The sequence below is a fragment of the Saccopteryx leptura genome, chromosome 2 (assembly GCF_036850995.1).
Source record: "Saccopteryx leptura isolate mSacLep1 chromosome 2, mSacLep1_pri_phased_curated, whole genome shotgun sequence".
In the NCBI taxonomy this organism is placed as follows: domain Eukaryota; kingdom Metazoa; phylum Chordata; class Mammalia; order Chiroptera; family Emballonuridae; genus Saccopteryx; species Saccopteryx leptura.
The window spans coordinates 61905169-61910560 of NC_089504.1; the positions used below are offsets into that span (position 1 = coordinate 61905169).

The following is a 5392-nucleotide window of genomic DNA, read 5'->3' on the forward strand; positions in this document are numbered from 1 at the left end:
TTTGCTCCTTCTTTCTCCACCCATGTATGTGTCACAAGGTTTTGCTTTTTAGCATATCTCATACTTTTTTGTTGAAAACTGAATGTTTTTGATACTCTGGATACTAATTTTTCTTCTTCCAAGCTTGTTGCTATTATTTTTTGTTTATTTGTTTAATAATTTGGCCAAAGTGTTTTAGTGAAATCTATTTCTCATTAAATTTGGAGCCTCTATGTCATTCTATTTTTCACAAAGCTTGAAGCCTCTGATGATATTCATGAAAAGGTAGATGGGCATAGTCACCCTAGGATGACTGGTTTCAGCAGGGATCTCTTTGATTATTTCCCTGATTTGTCTGTTAAACTGTTTGTTGGTATCACACCTAGCTGTTAGGCTCCATTAACTGCTGGCTGATTACTTTATTGTTTTCAATAATGTACATATACATACATTATTCTATAGTTGGGTTCAATTAAATTAGGGCCACTTTATAGGGCTAGTAATAGAGATTTTATTCTAACTCTAGAAAGGCTTATCTTGGCAGTTATCTCTTTACCTGCTTCTCTCTGGCAGTCTAGTTGACCTATAGTTTTTCTTCTTGCTTTCACAGAGCAACCAACCTCCTCTTAATTGCTTACAAATAAAATTTCCATCATTTCTTAGAATGCCCTTAAGATTGAATTTCCCCTCTATTGTTCTAAATAAATTAACTCTTCGGGGCTTTAACATCTTTTACATTCTTTTTTTAGCCTGCCTCTCCCTCTAGACAAAAATCTCAGAGCCACTGCTTTGGATCTGGGAGGAGGAGCAATGACCCACCTCTCTTGTAGTACTATTTCTGCTCTAATGGACAGGGCACTGGACAGGAGCCTCTGATCTTCTTAGCTTGATTCTCCCCATTTGGAATATTCTCTCTATTATCAAAATGTGTTAACAGGTGGCTAGGGGAGGATGAGCAATGTTGATGTCTGCTCACCCCAGGAATATACTTAGCACTTCTCTGGTAGTTTAGAAAGGTTAGGATCCTGCTCTGGAATGAAGCTTTTATCATGTTGATCTGTTGGGGGAGAGGGGCAAGGGAGGAACTGAAGTGACATAGGCTCTATCAAGATTGCCTGATCAGGTGGTGGTGCAGTGGACAGAGTATTGGCCTGGGATACTGAGGACCCAGGTTTGAAACCCTGAGGTCACCAGCTTGAGGATAGGCTCATCCAGCTTGAGTTCAGGCTCACCATCTTGAGTGTGGGGTCATTGGCTTGAGTTTGGGATCATAGACATGATCCCATAGTCACTAGCTTGAGCCCAAAGGTCACTGGCTTGAAGCTCAAGATTGCTGGCTTGAACCCAAGGTTTTGGCTTGAGCAAGAAATGACTGGCTTGAATAAAGTCCCCTGGTCAAGGCACATATGAGAAAGCAATCAGTGAACAATTAAAGTATGGCAACTATGAGTTGATAATTCTCATCTCTCTCCCTTTCTTTCTGTCTGTCTATCTCTCTCTCTAAAAAACAACAACAAACAAAACAAAAAAAATTAGTGGATTTTCGTGAATAAACTTCTTTATTTACTGTATTTTCTTAGGCAGTTTGCAAAGATTTTAAGTAGTTGTTGGTTTTTTACCAGTTAAGTTTGATTTGTTGGAAAGTGAGTGTGCAAAGCTCTTATACTGCTATTCCAGAAGTCATTTCTCTCCAATTATCTTTACATAAAGCTTAACTGATTAAGACAAAGAAAACAAATTAGTATAAATACAAACAAAAAACCTGAGTCTAACATTATATTAGTGATAATTATAATATACAAATACATTATTTGTAGATCATTAACTGCAAACTTTGTGTTATAATTCATTAATCAAATAATATATTGAGTGATGAGGCTCTGGTGGGGCTAGAATTTTTAGATAAATTCCAAGATTCAGATATCAAGTTCCAGTATACCATTAAAATAATCACTTTAGAGAATTGAAGAATTGGTGACTATATTCATTTTCTAAAATGCAAATACTTTAGTACCTTAAATGTCACTGTGTTTCTCTACTCATTGTTTGGGTAGGTTTTATACTACATCTATACTTTCCTCATCCTTATTTTCAACAAGCTATTGCACAGGCGCTAGGACCAACGATCACCAGCTGCCCACAAGTCAAAAAATTATGCTTCCGAAATCTCTTGATGTTGATTCCACATGTAGAGCAATTGAGCTGCCCTACGTGTGCCACTCACGACAGAAGCTCTTTTTTGTTTGGGTAGGTTTTAACATATCTGCTCAGCACCATGTCTCATGTTTGCAGGACTGGCACACTTAGAAATTATTTTATCTTATAGAACACATAGTCTCTGATTTAATTAACAAAGAAGTATCTGTAGAATATCTACTGCCCAGAAAGTCACTGTGCTAAAAGGAAAATGTTGTAAAAGATACCTGTTTCCAAGTAGATAATAATGAAGCTGGTAATACATTCTTTAAACATATTAAGAATAACTTCTAACTCAAGACAGTGTTAGTTCAATGACAGATGAATAGTACAGAGGGATTCAGAGGATGGTCTGTCCCTTTAGGATTGAAGTTACATGTTTTGTTAAAACAGTGACTTAAAGTAATAGCAATATATATATTTATTTTTCTTCTAAATCTTCTATTTGAGCAGGACTCAGTGGCGAAGGCCTGTCTCTGTTCCATGCAGTGTTAGCTGGGAAGTAGCTAGTAGCTGACTGTGATTAACTAAGGGCTGGAGGCTTTGCTTCCTTCATGTGACTAGTCAAGTGGCACTGGCTTTTGGCTGGAAGCTTGGTGGGGCTGAGAACCGGAGATCTTGGTTTCTCTCCTGGAAAGTTCTTGAGAGAGGGCAAGGAAAGTGAGGGCTTAAAAAATGTTGTTAGCATTGCCTATATTAGAGGCCAAGAATATTAGAGTTTTGGGGAACAAATCAAATTGCAAAAAGATGAGAAAATGGGGGGATTGAGGCAGGTTCATCACTAATCCAGAAAGTGCACAGTAAAAGTCAAGAGAAAAATTAGTTAGTAGCCAGAGAGATGGTTCAATCAAATAAGGGGAGTTTTTCCAAGTTGGGAGAGATCAAATTATCATAGAAACAGAAGAGAAAGAAAAGCATTCAGTATGTGGCCTACATTAGACCTATTTCTAATAGTATCAAAGAAATCTGCTTAGAAGTATCAAAGAATTTCTTGAGCTCTCATGGGGTCTTGATTTGTTTAGATGCTCCTGTGCCTCAAGAAGAGGGAGTCTAAGATTTTTACAGCATTCCATGATTATGTAACCTGAATCTAAGATTTTTAAAAGACAGTTGTTCCCAAGTCCTGTCACCTTCGAGAGTAGTCCCCTTTGGAGATTAGGATAAGGCTGAGTACTTCCTGGCCTCAAGCAAAACAGGGCTGAGGGGGCAGCAAAATGTATGAGTTTGAGTAGAAATGCAAAGAAATTGCAACAATTTCCTCCAAAGAGTTGTGTGGCTTTTTTTTTTTTTAATACTCACATATTGCGCACCTAAAGCTACCTGAGACTGGAAGGCCCATAAAGCACTATGCTGATGGTTGGCCTATTTGCCATCAAAGGGTCTCATGGCTAGGAAGAAAGGGAAAAGATGGCAAGGAGGCAACTTCTGAGAGGTACAACTGAGAGCCACAACTTCTGAGAGTAACTATTGCTGCTGGGAGTTCCTGCTACAGAAGGCTCCAGGGTATGGTGTTCAGTGAGAACAGCTTCGTTCCTGACTGTCAGCCCAGATGGAAGCAGATTCAGTTGGGCATTTACTAGAGGTGCTGCTCCCTTGGGCTGGCGATGTCAATAGATGCTGCTGTGAGCCACAGAGAGAAAACTCTCCAGGGAGCTGAATTTAGATTCAAAGATAGGGAGCATTCTTCAGAAGTCAATGACCCAACCTGCCCTGCTAGGAAGCATTGGCCTTAACATTGATGAGAAGAGTAGATTGAATAGACTTCAAGTTAAAAGCAGACAGTGTAGTGGAAAGAGTGTGAGCCTGGGAGCCTATTCGAAATGGGTTTGCATGCATGTTCTAGCACATACTAATTTGTGTTCATTGGTGATTTGTCTTAGTTTTCTTGTCACCAACATTGAAAAAATCTTTTTTTTTATCAGAACGTTAGATGGCTGAATGAGATAATACATGCAATAGAACCTGGTATATTGCATGTTTTCAAAATGTGATAGCTGGTAGTATTCTTTCCTTTCTGAACCCCATGTGAAATAGAAAGCCATGAAACTCAAAGGCATCCAGCCAAATATTTGAGTCCTTGAATTATATACTGCTTCTTATATTCCTATGGCAATAATCTAGGACAGTGTAGTTTGGAAAAACCATTGAAATGTTAGAAGCCAGCCTTGTGCCTGTGAGAGCCAGCACACTGTAATACGGAGATGGACTTCAATTGAACCTAGTAATTTTATGTGCTTTAAAGACCATCATGTCCATTCTATGTATTTATCTCTCCCTCTTAGATTATATTTATTAATTTTTAGAGGGGAGAGAAAGAGAGAGAGAGAGAGAGAGAAATAGAGAGAAGAGGGGGAGAAGTGGGAAGCATCAACTCATGTAGTTGCTTCCTGTATGTGCCTTGACTGGGCAAACCAGGGTTTAAAACCAGTGACCTCACTGTTCCAGGTCAACACTTTATCTACTTCACCACCACAGGTCAGGACATTCTATATATTTCTAATGGTGGCTATAGAACATACGATCATCAAACTGTTGAAAAGATTGTAGTCACAAAGGATTTCCTTTCTGGGAAAGGTTTTCAATATAGTTTTCTTCACTGTGTATATAAAAGATGGAACCCAAATTTCTCTTTCAAAAATGCACTGCTTGATTAATTCCCCCCTTGACCCAGCTCAACATGTAATAACTATATGATTTGGGTATCACTTTGCAATTCAAAATCCGAGCCTTCCAAAGATGTATCTTGATTTGATGTTCCAGGTGGCTGAGAAGAAATGGATATTAAGTGATCGCTTGTGGCTTTGAAAGGTCATGATCCCCTTCCTTCAGTATGTTAGAGTATGTCAGTCTATACATGAACATTAAGCCTCATATTTTTCTGATTATAGAGACACATCATTTAACAGTGGAAAGTATCTCATTCTCATACATTCCAATTAACTCAGGGCTCAAAGCTGATAGGAACTTCTGTGATTGGCATTCAGAGGTGTATTTATTTTAGTCCTACATTGCCTTTTTTACTTAACTCTAACATCAAAGAAATTTAAACAATTTGACTGGTGGGTAAAGGAAAAAGTAACTGCTCACTTTATGTAAAATTATTCACATACTTTGAGGTATCAAAATAATGTCATTCTTTCTCAACTCAAAGTTTACAGATAATTTATTTGCTAAGGATAAAATAACTGATGCATTTTAAGAAAATATTGCAGGAATC

At 38.1% G+C, this 5392-nt stretch overlaps 1 non-coding gene across 1 annotated transcript; it reads right to left on the minus strand.

Annotated features, from left to right (window-relative positions):
- Positions 1–2085: 2085 nt before the first annotated feature.
- On the minus strand, positions 2086–2219 carry LOC136396143 (U11 spliceosomal RNA). The gene has a single exon (XR_010749558.1). It is a non-coding gene; the product is annotated as a U11 spliceosomal RNA (small nuclear RNA).
- Between the last annotated feature and the right edge of the window lie 3173 nt (positions 2220–5392).